Raw genomic sequence first — 17,534 nt, forward strand, 5'->3', positions numbered from 1 at the left:
ACCATCCCTAAAAGCATAAAGAGAAACTGGCAGACATTTACATACACTGTTTTATACACACAAAAAAATAATAAACACAAATTAAAAAAGAGCTGACAATCATCCACAAACAGAAAACCAGTTTTACATCACTTGTCACTTCAGCACATACTGTATATTTTTATATCACTGAAGCATAATGACTTTTAAATTTTAAATTAAAAACTGATTAAATTTTGAATTAAAAAAATAACTTACAGCAAAGTTCATACTGACACAAAATATAAATCTACTAAAAATAAAAAACTGAAATATTTAGCAATATTTCATAAAGAAAAATATACAAATGCATCTTTGATAAACATCTAAAGGATAAACATGTCCCACAATACCACCATTTATTAATGCTGCGAAATGCAAAGCATGCAAATTACAGTGATCATATGTGGATGAGCTGCTGGTGAAGTTAAATGCTGATCTGATCAGTTTGAAAGATCACTGAATATTAAGAGTTGCAGCAGAGATGAATCATCAGCAGATGGTGCATCTCTGTTTGGATTTCTCTTTCAGCTCATTTAGTTCTCGTTCATGGTTTTTCTTCAAGTCCTCCAGTTCTTGTAGTTTTTCATCTTCATACTCTTTGCTGTGTTTTTTCTGCTTCTCTCGTATTTCTTCTCCGTGCTGCTTCTTCAGAGCTTTGAGCTCCTCGTCATGTTTTTCTATCAGAGCTTCAAAGTCTTTGGTGTATTTTTCTTTGAATTTATTAAATTTCTCAGCTTGTTTTCTGGCAGCCACTTCGTATTTCTTTTTCATGTTGTCCATTTTCCTCTCATACTTTAATTCTATTTCTTTTTTCATAGTTTCCTCTTGTTCCTTTTTCTTTTGATCTTCTTCTTTTCTTTTGCTTTCATATATTTCTTTTTCCTTTTCGTATTCTTCCTGAAGTTTTTTGAGTTTTTCTTCCCCTTCCTGACGTCTCTGTTCATCTTCCCGCTCTCGTTTTTCCCAGCTTTCTTTTTGTTTCCTCTCCCAGGCCTTTTGGTTTTCTTTCATCTCTTTTCGGCTCTGTTCCACTTTTCTGTCAGTGGTTTTCTTTGATTTGGACTTGATTTTATTGTCCAGAGCTTCCTGTTCCTGTTCCCACTGCTGTTGTTGATGTTCTTCCTGCTCTTTCCTCGTCCTGTCTTCTTCTTCTCTGCGTTTCTGTTCTTTCTTTCTCTGCTCTCGCTCTTTTTCAATGATTTGTTCCAGTTGTTTTACTCTCTGCTTCTTCTCATGTTCAGTCTTCTCTCTCTCTTTTTCTGTTCTTCTTTTCATTGTTTCCATTTCTTGCTTATGTTTTCTTTGAAGTTCCTCCTCCTTCCTCTTCATCATTTCTTCCTTTTTCTTGAGGATCTTCTTCATTTCCTTCTGTATCGCTTCCTCAGCCTCTTGGAACATCTCGCTGGTGTAGCAGCTGCCTCCATTTTCCTTCACTATCTTATCCGCCTTTCTCAGCAGCTCTCTGACTTGTGTGCGATCTGTATTATCCTTATTATTAAAGACATGATATCTGCCCCCACAATCATGAATCAGTTTCTGTAAAACACTGTCACTGTCATGTACATAATGCTCAATTGAATCACTAAGATCATCTCCTCTGGTGAATAAAATGATGATGAAATCTTCAGATCTTTTGCCAAAGTATTTCTTGATCAGCTCTGCAGCCTCAATTTCCTCCTGTGTAAATGGGCCGATCCTCAACACCAGTAAGATCACGTGAGGTCCAGGAGACAACAAGCTGATGCATTTCAGAAGTTCTTCTTGAACTTTATCATTGGTCAGACTCGTGTCAAACAAGCCGGGGGTGTCGACCACAACAACAGGACGTCCATCAATTTCTCCTTCTGCTTTGTGGCAAAACTTTGTCACTGACTTTGCACAGCTAGTAGATCTAAAATGTGCTTTACCCAGAATGGTGTTTCCACTTGCACTCTTGCCATTTCCAGTCTTTCCAATCAGCACCATCCTGAGAGGCTCTCTGCTCTTCTCTCCCACATCACTCCTCTGTTTCACAGCCTGCAGTTCAGCTGAAAGCTTTGTCACCTTCTCCATCTGTGCCTTGGTGAATATCTTCATCGTGAAGCATCCAGGTCCTTCAGCTCTCGTATTTTCAACAGTTTCTAGCAGCTCTGGGATCTGCTGTTTGTCCTTGATGTTGAGAATAACAGATCTTCCTCCACAGCTCTCACAGAGCTCCTGGATGTTCTTGTTTTCCTTTACAAAGTTCATAACAGCTGGATCTGTAGGATCTGACTCCACAGTGAACAGAATCACGGTGAAGTCATTGACTCGAGAGCTGAAAGTGTTCTGGATGGTCTCTAACTCTCCTTTGTCTTCATCAGTGAGGGGAGCCACAGGTATGACCAGGATGAAGGCATGGACACCCTCAGGATCACAGAGGGAGATACACCTGAGAGATTCCTCCATCACTGCCTCCTGAGGTTTTCCATACAAAGCTGGAAGCTCCACCAGGGAAACCCAGCGTCCACACACCTCTCCCTGATGTTTAACACACTCTGAGCTGGAGACTGAATGAAGCTCAGTCTGACCTAAAATGGCCTTGACTGCTGAAGTCTTCCCTGCTCCTCTCCTCCCACACAGAACCAGGTTTAAAGATGGTTTGCATTCAGGCGCAGGCATTACTGTCATGGTTAAACCAGGATCCACACCCTCTAATCCATCATAGGACACATGCTCTCCATTTTTCTCTGTTGCAATTTGACCCAAGCGTGTTAGCAGCTCTGGAAGCTCTAGTTTCTTGTGCCACAAGTATCTGTATCGACACATTCTGATCATGTCTGTTAAAGGTGGATGTTGCATGTATTTTTCAATGAATCCTGATTCCTCCTCTCTGGGTATTGATATCAGTATCAGGGAATGACCAAACGATCGATCACTGTAAGATTCAAGAACTCTGCAGAGTCTCAGTTTGTGCTCCTCAGTGAAGTCTTCAGGCTGCAGAACCAGCAGGAACACATGAGGTCCAGGAGCAGAGAGCCTCACACACTGTTTTATAAACTCTGTGAGTTTCTGTTGGGTGGAGCTGAGAGACGGCAGCTGTGGGGTGTTTATGACAGTTATGTCTTTGTCTTTGATTCGTGTTCTGGCTGTCAGACAGTGTTTAGGTGCTTCACTGAACACAGTCTCTCCCACTATGAGGTTCCCCACTTCTTTCCTCTCAGTCCAGCTGCTCCCCAGAAGAACAACCCTCAGCTCAGACACTGGAGAACACAGATTTAGAAAATGCAGCTGAACTGAAACTTCCACTGACAAATACATGGACATTCTTTTATTGGCTACATGTAGCAGCTTAAAAACAGCTGACTATTACTTTCTGCTTTAACCATCATCTGATCTGATTTTAACAGCATGTAGCTCCAATACGATCAAATAGGGTTACATCCCATTCAGAAAGGCTTTAGATCACCAATGAAAATGAAAATGGATGAAATAATCTACATATTTTAAAACTATCAGAGTTATCTTTTCAGTGGGTTTTTGCTGAGCAATATAACAGGATAACACGGTCCAGTTTCACTCACTGTTTGGTGGCAGGAAAAAAAAGCTGTTACTGCGTCTCCTTTTCAGGGGAGGTTCATCATCTGTCACAATAAACACACAGAAATGTACATAACTGTCATGGTACTGGGCCGTCTGCCCAGCATTTTGTGTTTAGCTCTGTTTTCCCTGAGTTTTGTTATTTTTCAGTTGTTTTGATACGTTTGTTCCCTTCGTCCCAGTCTCCCCTGCTCCATGGTCTTGTCTGTTTTGTCATGATGTCTTAACCCTGACCTCCTGTGCTTTCATGTTGAGTTTATTCCTAGTGTTGTGACTAGTCTGCGTCTCTGCCCCGTGTCTGTGTGCCAGTCCCCCTTATGTAGTCTGCGTGCACCTTGGTTAGTCACTTCCTGTATTATTTTGACAGTCTTGTGTTCCCTGTGCTTTGTGTTTAGTGTTGCTTCCCCTGTTTGTTTCATTTGATTCACCTGTTGCTCCCTGCTGTTTCCTCTTGCCCTGATTACCTGCTGTGTATTTAAGCCCTCAGTTTTCCTCTGTTCTTTGTTGTGTTGTCGTCTTTGCCTCCGTCGTGCGTGTGCGTCTCTTGTAGTTTCATTCTGGCTTCAGCCCAACCCAGTTTTTGTTATTACCTTCACTTCAATAAAACCACTACTCTCATCACCTCTGAGTCCTGCATTTTGGGGTCTCCCTGCTTCTGCCACACGGCCCGACATGACAATAACAGTCATTTAAAAACTCACATATCAATACTTTTTTATTTTAAAGGATTGACATACTGTAATCTGTTACTGAAGTGCTAATAAATCATTTCTTTAATGCTAATCAGAACATCAGCAGTGAGATATATGAGGCAGTGTTTTACTGAGAATAATAAAATCTGACTTGACTCACCAGATGCTGCAGTCGCCATAATGTTACTCAGCTGGAAACGTCAGAATTTAACTGGAGACAAACTGCAGCCAGATCATAAAGGAGAAGAGAAAAAGATGCAGAGAGTAAAATCTCAGCAAAGCTCACTTTGCTCATCAGCACGCTGTCAGAAAAGAGCTGATAAGAAAAGAGCTGATGGTCGGGGCAGTTAGTCTGCGGCTTTGTTGAGTTTCAGTGCAGTATTTCAGAACAGGGTCCTGATCACAGCTGAACCTGTAAAATACATAAAGCATAATAATACATACAGCTGAGGACTTCAGTGGTTACATACAAGTGAAAAGAAATCATCTGAATTTTCTCCGTTTAATTAAATTCTCAGTGTACACATTTTTCTCAAAGTTCTGAAACTTGACTGATTTGAATATGTTTATTAATATGCTTAAATATAAAAAATATATTAAAAAAGTATATAGACAGAGAGAGAGAGACCACCTGTCATAAAACCAAGAAAACACAAATATTTCATAAATGTGTCAAAAATGTGTTCAAAACTGAAAGTTACTTATTTATTTATTTGGCAAATAACAAACTGAAATCAAGTTTTTGTATCCAAATTTGGAATTCTCTGAGAGTCAGAAATTAATGAAGCATAATATTCAACTAAATCTTTTTTTTCTGTTTACAAATGCAAGTAAATAATTTGGCATTTTAATAAAACAAGAAAAAATATTTTGGTTTACTATTTTTTTTTTTTTTGTGAAACAGTACATTTGTAATTTCATGGATAACAACAATAATGGATTTTTAATAGCATTAAAATATCATTTTATTAAAGAGCTTGTGCTTCGATTAGAGCAGCTAAACCAAACCTTTCAGTGGGTGATGGTCATAAAGCTTTTAATAATGAATGAAATGATGCCTCACAGGTAAACTCTTATAGACTTTCACTTTTGTCAAAATTATATTCACATCTTTTTGGCCTCTAGAGTTTATGTGTAGATTAATATTTTGTGTAAATCTTTGTCCTTTACAATCATTACTGAGATATTATGCAGGTCACATGTTGTCACTCAGTTAAACACAGTCACAGGTGTTTTTTGTTTTTTTACAGATTCAGATGAGAGGAAGAATACGCCACAGACAGAGGTGGCAAAAGTACTGACATTCTGTACTTAAGTAGAAGTACAAGTACTTATGTTAAAAAATACTTTAGTAAAAGTCTAAGTACTGGTTCAACTTCTCTACTTAAGTAAAAGTAAAAAGGTACAGGCTCTGAAATGTACTCAAAGTAAGAAAGTAAAAGTAGTTCTTTGGAGGATGTTTCTACAAGCTATTTTTGTGTAAAACTAACCGAACCTCATTACATATTATTGTAATAATATAAAATAATATTACATGAGAATACAAACGTTATTCCAATCTAAATTTTAATCCTAATGAATGCACTCAGCTTGAAACTGTTATGTAGGACACAAACTGTGAAAGTGAATTTAAGCACAGCTCTGTTCTCTGTGTCCTCCATAGTAGAGGGTGACTGTGCCTCCACCTAAACACCAACATGAGGATACTCAGGGGTTACAGTGGGATTCAGAAGGTGGAGGAACCCTAAGATCAGCTGTAGTGGCTCTGCATGTGGAGAAGAATCACAGCTTTCTATTGTGAGCTGCAGTAAATGATGTTGGTGTGCAGGCTGTGATCAGCTGACCTGCTGCTGCTGCTCTGAGGTTTACTGCTCTGTGTGGATGAAGTGAACTCACAAAGATGTAACCCAGTATTTCACAGCTCTCTGAGCTGATCTCCATCCCCTACACTGACAGCATACAGGCTGTAGAAATGTTGGATTCAGTGAATGAATCTCAGCATCAGCAGCTTTGATTCAAACTCATCTCTGCTGCACTGATGTAACCTGTAACTCTGACCATGAACACAGTCTCTGTGCACCAACACAGAGCTTTACTGTAAATACAGTACAACAAGCTAACCTAAACTGCAGTATTTTCATAGAATCTTTGAATTGCACAACGTCAGCATACTTCAGTTTATTTTCCAGTCCTTACCTTTAATTCTAGCCTCCCTTCTTCCTCTCCTGTCCTCTTTCTCCATCTCTGAGTGAACTTCTCTCTCTTTGCTCTCCCTGAAATACAGCAGCTCTTCTTTTAGCTAGCAGACACACTGTGTGACAAACTGCACACACTTTGTGTGTTTGCTGATATTTGTTGAGCATTTAAAAACGTTGCATTTACCTGCCACACGTTACTCCCTTCATGCTCGCTCCTCTTCAGTAGCGCTAGCTAAGCTGTTTATGTGCCGCAGCGCAACTTACGGACTCGGTCCGGCCCGCTGTAACCCCTGATTATAGCGCTATAAATGATACATTAATTGTATGGGTTTGCGTATTTAATCCCTTTGTACGAGATAAGCCCCGATGATGGAGGATACGCCAGTACGATTGTCTCTTATGTGTTATTATTCCTCCGTTTAGGCTCAGATCGTTTGATGTTTGACGGCGCACTAACCGGAAATGCAAACTTCTCTCTGACGTGTTAAAAAGTAACGAGTCTGTTTGAAAATGTAAGAAGTATAAAGTACAGGTACTTGTGTAAAAATGTAGGGAGTAAAAGTAAAAAGTAGTCAGAAAAATAAATACTTAAGTAAAGTACAGATACCTGAAAAATCTACTTAAGTACAGTAACGAAGTATTTGTACTTCGTTACTTCCCACCTCTGGCCACAGATGATTTTTCTGAACCATCCAGATACAATAATAACATATTAATAAACCCGACCTTTGACCTGCAGTTCAGTTTATCTTTATTACAATACTGATTTGAATGTTTGATTAAAATTTGTTAATAATTTATCAAATACTGAGACAGTCGCACAGTCCGGGCCTACAATCCTCTGACAGATGAGCAATGATCAGTAATATGAGGGCTGGTGCCTTGCTCCAAGGTGCTGGGGCAGCAGCTTTGGGGGAAGAGTGGATTGTTTTTCACCTTCCCACCGAGATTTAAACTTTCTTTTACATTTTTTGTTACAGCACATGAGATAAAATGTTTATCAGCTGGTCTTGATAACAGCAACTCTTTAGACTTTGAGTCCATTTTTATTGAAACTGATAAAGAAAACTTCTCTCCAGCTTTATTGCACTTAAGTTTGTTTAACTTTAAATCTATTTTCTGCTACAATCAAACAAATATTCAGTGATAAAATTGTTTTATTTTTCAGTGATTTGTAGCAGTGTTAAAAACAAATGTGTTGCCAAGTTGGCGCACAAACAATGCACACACTGAAAGACTTTTGTGTTTTTTGATGAATAGAAACCAAAAGAAAGAAGATTTCATATCTTTGTAACTTTGATCTGACTTAATCCATAAATTACATGATCAGGGAGCTTTTATTAGCACTGATATGATGTACAGCTGTTTTGCTCAGCTTGAGATGATAAAATGTTTTTTTGGCCCAAAGGCGCAGACACAAGAATCAATTTACAGACTCAAACTTTTGGAGATTTCATGTGAAATCAGTCCAAACTCTGTCTGAAGCTTTGACTCTGTGTCATGATGTTTTATTTTTCTAACATATTGAAATGTTGCTTGTACCTGAGTCTGTAGCTTCTTTCGTGAACAGTCAGATCCTGAAAGATTCTCCTGCAGGTTCCTCTCAGTTTTTTTCTGACACACCTGTGACTGGAAAAAGGCAGTTATTAGAATAATGTTATAATATAATCATACTTTAATAATTCAAAGTAGCACCAGAAACAGGATCTCTTTACACTTGGAGGACTTTAAAAGTATTGATTACCTTTGAGCTCATTTTTCACACTCTGTGGTGTTTCTCTCTGAGCAGCAGTTTTCTGTACGGTCGACATCTTTCAAACGACTGCAGGTACGAGCGTAGCACTGAGCGCGAACGTTTCACATAACAAAGAGCAAACATTACAGACAGAAGCACGACTGCTGCATCGCTCACACTTCAGCTGCATCTGTTCCTGTCCTCTGTGAGAATACGCGGTGTTTCTCTTTCTTTTCAGTGATTTTTGGTTGAATCGACTCACCTCAGATCGTTACTTCATCATTTTAAGTCCATGTTTAGAAAGTAGACTTCAGAGATCAGTGACTCACTGAGAGCAGAGTTCATGCACAGAGGAGACTGGAGGTGTGTCAGGAGAAAATGAGGAACCTGATTGGACAGAATCACTGTGACTTTGACCCAAACCACACAAGGTAGAGACAGGTGCTCCTCTCCAGTGTCTGCATTCTTCTGCAACCTTAGACGACCTTTAATCAACCAGAACCAAAACTTAATAAGTCAATACAAACCATAGAAGTCTTATGAATTTTTATGTATTTATTTATAACAGACAGATGGGTCATTTTAAAAGTCACTAATTAACTATTTAACTATACATAGAACTATTTACATGTTGATCTTTCAAGGACTGAACCTGCAGTGCTTGTTGAGAATATTTCTGCTTCTTCCTACATCAAGTCATTTATAAATATTTAAATCATTGAATTAAAAAGCTTTTTTTAATTAAACAAAATAGTTAATTCTATGTTGCTTTATCACAGAGGGTAACAGTTAAAACACGAGATTCATTTGGTTGATAATTTTTTTATTCTCAATCTACAGAAAGTTTCCACATGCTGAATTTTACACGAGAAGTGCGTAAAAGAGAAACGAGAAGTTTTTCTCTGAAAGGTAAAAATAACATAATAACTGCATAATGCCAAAAATTACTCGAAGTTATAATTATGAAGAAATATGAAGCTATAATCCCACAGAGAAAGTTATATTAACACTGTGAAGTCTTGCTGAAGAATTTTGCCTTCAGATTTTTTTATTATCCATCAGCAATAAATCTGACCTTTGACCTGCACTTTGACTTAGCTTACATCTCTGAAGGAGATGGTGTTTCTGTCTGAAACTTTATACTGAGGCTACAAAATAAATTCAGAGCAAATGATCAAAGGAACAGTTTGAAAATGTTTCATCACTTGTGTATTTTTGTTAAATGCTGGAAATTGTAGAATCTTTTCCTTACAATATAAAACGCCTTGAGGCGACTGTTAGTTGTGATTTGGTGCTATATAAATAAAATTGAATTGAATTGAATTGAATTGAATTGAATTGAACTGAATTGGATTGAATTGAAATCCATCGTTCTGCATTCAGTCACATTATGTTCTCCTGCGATTCTGACAAATCACGTTTTACCTTTTGACCTTCTTCCACATGAATCTTTAAAAACAAATTCTCCGTCTGTCCCTGAATGTGTCTGCAGGTCAGTCCCAGGATCAGTCCAGGAGCTGCTGCCTCATTAGCCGCACAATACAAACCTCCTCCATCTTTGCAAACACCTCCTTCCTTCGACTTTTACCTTTTCCACAGTTTCTGCTAAACTGAGTCATTTTACATTGAAATGCAAATTTCAGGCCACAACAGACTGAATTAGAATGAAAAAGAGCTGAAGCTGTCGTGTTCATAATATGAAGGAAATGATCATGTAGAAATACAAAATATGTTCATAAGTTATTTAACAGTGAGTCTATAACATACTAGTTTTTACTTAGTGTGAGACTCATTTCCAGCAACAGATTTTAGTGATGCAGCTATGATACAGATATGCTCTCATAAACAGTCTGGACTATTTAATGTTGATAATTGTGAAAATGCATAATTTCTTAAGAACAAACAGATAATGTTTAATTCCATAAATGTAAAATAAAAATCTGAAAAATAAAAGAGGACATTCTTCAGCAAAACAGTTTTTAAAATATTTACTAGAAAAAAAAACAAAGTATGAATTTAACAAAAATGTTCACAGATGATACAATTTACTGAAAGTACATTTAAAATACACAAATGAAAATGTTTCAGTGTCTGTGTGGGAGCACAGCCTGTGGTGATTCATGCTGATTAATCAGTAAAATCAGTAATATGTAATATTTCACTAATATGAGCATCAGCAGATAACACATCTTTTTTTCCAGCTCACTTTAAGATGATGTATTTGCTGTTCATGGCTGTTCTTCAAATGCTCCAAACCTGTTATTAATTCTTCTTTTTTTCTTTCAGTTTCATCTTCAGAGTTTCTCTCTTCACTCATTCTTTGTTGCATTTCATTTTTCTCCTGGTGATCTTTTGGTTTTCTTATTCCGCTCATTCCCATCTGCAGATCTTCTTTCCCGTCTTTTTTGCTGGGAGCTTTTTGTTTCTGTTGGATTTCTGTTTCCTGCTGCTGTTTCAGAGCTCGGAGGTCCTCTGCATGTTTTTCTATGAATGATTCAAAATCTTTGGTGTATTTTTCTCCAAACTCATTGAGCTCTTCAGCTTGCTTTCTGGCTTTATTTTTATATTCCTTTTTCATGTTCTTTACTTCTTGCTGATGTCTTTTCTCTAATTCTGTTCTCTCCTTCTCCTCTTGTTCTCGTTTGACTCGATCTTCTTCTTTTCTTTTGATTTCAGATTTTGTTCGTTCCTTTTCATATGTTTCTTGAAGCTTTTTAAGTTTTCTCTCCTCTTCCTGACGTCTCTGTTTATCTTCTTGATTTCGCTTCTTCCACCACATCTTTCTTTCCTTGTTCCAGGCAGCTTGTTTCTTTCTCAGTGCTTCTCGGCTCTGTTCCAGCTCTCTGTCAATTGTTTGATTTTTCAAATATTCTGAATGAATTTTTTCCTCCAGAGCTTCCCGTTCTTGTTCCCACTGCTGCTGCTGACGTTCTTCCTGCTCTCTCCTCGTCCTGTCTTCGTCTTGTCTGCGTTTCTGTTCTTTCTTTCTGTGCTCTCGCTCTTTTTTAATGATTTCTTCCATTTCTTCAAGTTGTTTTACTCTCTGCTTCTTCTCCTGTTCAGTCTTCTCTCGCTCTTTCTCTATTCTTCTTTTCATTGTTTCCATTTCTTCATCATGTTTTCTTTGAACTTCCTCCTCCTTCCTCTTCATCTCTTCTTCCTTCTCCTTCAGGATCTTCTCCACTTGCTTCTGTATCGCCTCCTCAGCTTCCTGGAACATCTCGCTGGTGTAGCAGCTGCCTCCATTTTCCTTCACTATCTCATCCGCCTTTCTCAGCAGCTCTCTGACTTGTGTGCGATCTGTCTGATTGTTATTATTAAAGACCTGATATCTCCCTCCACAATCATGTATCAGCTTCTTCACAAAGTCATCAGAGTCTTATATGTAACTTTCAGCTGATTCCATTTTTAGATCATCTCCTCTGGTGAATAAAATGATGATGAAATCTTCAGATCTTTTGCCAAAGTATTTCTTGATCAGATCTACAGCCTCCTTCTCCTCCTGTGTAAAGCGACCGATCGACAGCACCAGTAAGATCACGTGAGGTCCAGGAGACAACAAGCTGATGCATTTCAGAAGTTCATGCTGAAAACTTTGATTGGTCAGAGTGGTATCAAACAGACCGGGGGTGTCGACCACAACAACAGGACGTCCCTCGACCTCTCCTGCTGCTTTCTCACAAAACTTTGTTATCGACTTTGTGCTGGCTTTAGATTTAAAATGTTCTTCACCCAGAATGGTGTTTCCACTTGCGCTCTTGCCATTTCCAGTCTTTCCAATCAGCACCATCCTGAGAGGCTCTCTGCTCTGATTTTTATCACCTCCCACATCACTCCTCTGTTTCACAGCCTGCAGTTCAGCTGAAAGCTTTGTCACCTTCTCCATCTGTGCCTTGGTGAATATCTTCATCGTGAAGCATCCAGGTCCTTCAGCTCTCATATTTTCAACATTTTCTAGCAGCTCTGGGATCTGCTGTTTGTCCTTGATGTTGAGAATAACAGATCTTCCTCCACAGCTCTCACAGAGCTCCTGGATGTTCTTGTTTTCCTTTACAAAGTTATCAAAAGCTGGATCTGTAGGATCTGACTCCACAGTGAACAGAATCATGGTGAAGTCATTGATTCGAGAGCTGAAAGTGTTCTGGATGGTCTCTAACTCTCCTTTGTCTTCATCAGTGAGGGGAGCCACAGGTATGACCAGGATGAAGGCATGGACACCCTCAGGATCACAGAGGGAGATACACCTGAGAGATTCCTCCATCAATGCCTCCTGAGGTTTTCCATACAAGGCAGGCAGCTCCACCAGGGAAACCCAGTGTCCACACACCTCTCCCTGATGTTTAACACACTCTGAGCTGGAGACTGAATGAAGCTCAGTCTGACCTAAAATGGCCTTGACTGCTGAAGTCTTCCCTGCTCCTCTCCTCCCACACAGAACCAGGTTTAAAGATGGTTTGATGTTCTCACTCACAGACGTTAGTGTCATTGCTGAACCTGAATCCTCATCCTTCAATCCATCACATCTCAGATGCTCTCCATTGTTCTCGCTTAATATTTGACCCAAGCGTTTTAACAGCTCTGAATGATCGAGGTTCTTCTGACACAAAAATCTGTCTTTACATTTTTCCATCAAGTCTTTTAAAGGTGGATGTTGCTCGTATTTTCCCCTGAAACCTGAACTCTCTGCTCTGGGTATTGATATCAGTATCAGTGAATGATCAAACGATCGATCACTGTAAGAGTCAAGGACTCTGCAGAGCCTCAGTTTGTGCTCCTCAGTGAAGTCTTCAGGCTGCAGAACCAGCAGGAACACATGAGGTCCAGGAGCAGAGAGCCTCACACACTGTTTTATAAACTCTGTGAGTTTCTGTTGGGAGACATTCAGATGAGGCAAATATGGGGTGTTGATGACGACTATGTCTTTGTCCTTCAGCTTTCCCCTCACTCTGTGTGGGTGTCTTGTTGCTTTGTCGAACACGGTCTCTCCCAGTATGAAGTTCCCAAAGTTTCTCCTCTCAGTCCAGCTGTTTCCCAGCAGAACAACCCTGAGCTCAGAAACTGGAAAACACGGATTTAGACAAAAAAAAAATGAAAAACACACTTGCATTGATTCATTCTCAGTTTTTACTCTAGTTTGAATTTAACTCCTTTAACTTTGATAGGCAGATTAGTTCTGTAGTGAAAGCTATTTTTTTCCAGTTGAGATTGTTGGCTCAAGTGAAGCGTTATTTTTCTTATAATGACTCTGAAAGAGTCATACATACTTTTATCATGTCAAGACTGGATTACTGTAATTCTTTGTATGTTGGTTTACCGCAGTCATTTCTCCGTCAGCTTCAGCTGGTCCAGAATGCTGCTGCTCGACTTTTAACAGGGACGAGGAAACGTGAGCATATTACTCCAGTTTTAGTTTCACTTCATTGGCTTCCTGTCAATTTTAGGATCAATCAAGATTTTATTGATTGTTTTTAAGATTTTAAACGGGATAGCCCCTCTGTATTTGTGTGATCTTATTCATGTCCATACTCCTGTCAGAGCACTGAGGTCTGCCAATCAGATGATCCTCAAAATTCCTATGTCTAGACTCAAGAATAGAGGTGATCGAGCCTTTTCAGTCATTGTGCCGAGCCTCTGGAATGTCCTACCATTCCATATTAGAACTGCTCGGACTGTTTCTACATTTAAGTCATTGCTCAAGACCCACTTCTTCTCTCTGGCTTTTAATTCAAGCTGATCATGACATTTTGTATTTATTAAGTTATTATATTTTGTTTGGATCTTTGTTTGTTGTTTTTCTTTTATGAATGGCCTTTTATTATTTGGTTGCCTGTGAAGCACTTTGGTCCACTCAGGTTGTTTAAATGTGCTATATAAATAAATTTGACGTTGACATTGACATTAATATTTTACAGTCTTACAACTTCAACCAGTTAAATCCTTTAAACTGAGTTGATCATTAACTGCAGGATAAAGTTCAGTTTGACTCACTGTGTGATGGAAGGACCCCCAACCTGCTGCTGCGCCTCCTTTTCAGGGGAGGCTGATCATCTGTGATGATGGAGACACAAATACACACGATATTCATTTACTGACTCACACGCAGCTGCAACTTGCCAATTTATTAGGTGCATTTAACTAAATCTGTCTTAGTCTACAGTGCCAGTTAAACTGGATTCATGGTGTTTCAACTCCAGTGCTGCTTTTAAACTACACTGTATGAGGCCTTTTTCTTATATTACTTCATAGTTTGTTGCTGCCTGCTTCTGCATCTTTGAGAAAGAACACAGGAAAAAAATTTGCAATAATATTTCAGAGTCAACTCAAAACAGAAAATCTGCATTTGTGCAGATCTTAAAATCAAAATCCCAGCTGGTGGAGCAAAGAAAATATTTTGAAGTGTGTAAACAGATTATGGATTAAGCTTTAAAATGTGTGCCATATGTGAAGAATTGGAGAGCATTGTGTCTTATGATGTATGGAGTCTGGATCAGCACTGCAGTGGTTTATCTGTGAAGTCAGGGAGATTACTTTGTAAATTTAGATCTCTGCTTTCACTTTTTAATCACCAGAAAAAAAATCCTATTAATATAATGTGCAAACTGAGAGAAGAAACAGCCTTTTATTCAGAGTAATAAAATCTGACTGGACCCACCTGATGATGCGGTTGCCATAGCGTCACTTTGCTGGAAACACGAGAATTTAACTGGAGACAAAAAGCAGCCAGAGCAGAATCAGAGAAAACCCTATACAGAGATTATTTAGAAAAATCCACATTTAAACTATTTAATTGCTCATATACTTGCATTTTTTTTAGATTTCTCTTTAGTGTGTCAGAGAACGCGACTGAAGACAAATGAAACTTCCCAGGTTTCCAGAAAGTTGCTAGCTCCTGGATGCTTTTTGGTGCTGGTGGAATTGGTACATAAACACCCACATCAGGGTGGAGATTAATGTATACTGAGTAACTAGGACTGGGGAGCATGTGCTCTGTAGCAGTATATTTTTCTCATGGGTTTTGGCCTTAAAAGGGGTCGTGGTGCATGTATGTGGTGAGGCATGACTGATATGAAGGGTAAAAATTGCAAAGTTGAACTTGGATAGAGTTGTAAATGGACAAGTTCTTACACAGTGCTTTTCTACTCTGTCTGAGCACTCAAAGTACTTATACAACACATTTACCCATTCACTTCCATGATTAACTAAGCTAACATACACACACATTCATACTCCAACACTTGCGTCAGAGAGCAACTTGGGGTTCAGTATCTTGCCCAAGGGTACTTTGGTATGCAGCCCAGAGCAGCCAGGAATCGAACCGTTGACCTGCCGATCAGTAGGAGACCTGCTCTACCTCCTGAGCCACAGCCACCCGATATGTTGTGAAGAATGTAACTTGGTAGTCTGGTCTGTGAGTTTGGTGTGGACCCCATTAAATGTGCTTTGAATTGGTGTGAGCTTTGTTGTAGCTTTGTTCCAGCCTTGTTGGCCTCTTGGTTAGTGTGGATGTGTTTTGTTTGGAGGCACCTTTTGGTTTGTTATTGTGGTTGATGCTCATAATTTCAGTTTTGGTTGTTGGTGGCTGGAGTTTTGGCAAAGCAGTGTGGTGTGATTGTAGCTGCAGGCTGTGTGGTGTTGACACCTGGAGTCAGATCTGGTGTTCAGTTAGGCAACACTTTGCTTCTCACTCGCTGCTCTGAGATTTCTGGATTTTCTTTGAACCTATTTGCAAAAACAGATTTGCTAGTGGGGCAGATGCACACTTTAGTATACCAGTCATGCATCTTTAAGAAGAACCGGTTTGGCCATACCCGCTAATCATCTACTTAACTCCCCATTTAAGATGTTGCTGGTTAGGGGAATTGGATTTGGTCAAGGGGGGGGTGGGTGTCAGCTTGTTTGATTGGCCAGGTTGTGTTGTTGCCATTTTAATAAATGGGGTGTTTCAATGTTACCTTCTGTTATTGATTTGATTTTAGATTAATTTCTAAGGTCACGCTGGAACCGATTTTTGAGAGTGACAGTGTGACGATCCTCCCACTGTCAGGAAAGTTCAAGCCTGGCCTGTTTCTGATAATTGGCTGGCGTGGGAGGATCGTTAACTAATACAGCTCACCCGTTTCTTCCAAGCTATAAAAGATGGCCCAGCTGAACCGCTCAGTCTCTCTCTTCCACTCTACATTTCACGGTGATTGGCTCTTGGTCAAGCTGTGTTTAATAATGGCCTTTTATTCAAGTAAGCCTCTTGTGTGGACTCCCTCCTTGTCATCTTCTGTCAGCCAGTTTGTGACAGCACATGTTGTATGAACTCACAGACTGAGAACTGCAGTGGATCCATGAATGAATGTAGTCACTGTGTTTATCAATTGCAGACAGTCTTCTATAGACTTTAGGTGTTGAAGCAGTTAGTATATTATTACTCATATAATAATAATAATGCACTGACCTGTTCTCCAAAGATGCTTCAGTATGTTTATGCAATAACATGTTTGAGCAGCTACAAGAATTTATATTTCTGTTGTTTCCTAAACTTAAAAAGTTATTTTTCCAAAGTTGTGATTTTTGCCTAAACACAAATGCTGTTTGTGTCCAAATCAGATTATACAATATACAATATCACTGATGTGTCTTTGTGACAACATTGCAAACCAATAACAATCATTAATTCAATACAATTCAATTTTATTAATAAAGAAAATATTAATCAGATCAATAAATGTGTTAAATTTAAAAGGCTTGCATTTTCAGTGATCATTAGATGCAAGTGAGAAAGAAGAATTCTTGTGCACAGCAGGACTGATAAAGAAATAGTCTTATTATATTTTTTCAATCATATGCAGCAGTGACCCACCCAGCCTAGAAAATACACGATCAGGTAACTTTGGCTCAGACATCAGTCACTCAGAAATGCTGCTCTTACCTCAGGTTGGTGCTTTTTCTTTTTGATGGCTCAGTCTGTCTCAGTGGTTTTTTATCTGCGTGAAAATGTCTTCGTCAGAAACAACACCTGTGAAATGAAAATAGTGTTTAGATTTAGTATAATATTAAAGTTAATATTCAGTGGACATACAGTACCGAAGTACCCAAACGTTACTCAATGGGTAACGTTTGGCTTACATTTGACTGGTACTGGAAAATTTTAGAAATCCTTGAACTTATTTTGTGGTGTTCTTCTGCAGCTGGGCAGCAGTGTCCTGTAATATCAGTTTTTTTAAATGCTTCGAAATCATAACTGCAGGCACGAGTGCAGCATGAAGTCAACACCTGAACAGAAGGAGGACTCATGACTGCTGCATCTTATCAAGTATTTCAAATCGCCATGATAGCAGACCT

General features: G+C 39.0%; 1 pseudogene; it reads right to left on the reverse strand.

Annotated features, from left to right (window-relative positions):
- Positions 1 to 441: 441 nt before the first annotated feature.
- Positions 442 to 14,289, reverse strand: LOC115775880 (uncharacterized; annotated as a pseudogene).
- Positions 14,290 to 17,534: the final 3,245 nt, after the last annotated feature.

Source organism: Archocentrus centrarchus, unplaced genomic scaffold (assembly GCF_007364275.1).
Source record: "Archocentrus centrarchus isolate MPI-CPG fArcCen1 unplaced genomic scaffold, fArcCen1 scaffold_26_ctg1, whole genome shotgun sequence".
NCBI classification, from domain to species: Eukaryota; Metazoa; Chordata; class Actinopteri; order Cichliformes; family Cichlidae; genus Archocentrus; species Archocentrus centrarchus.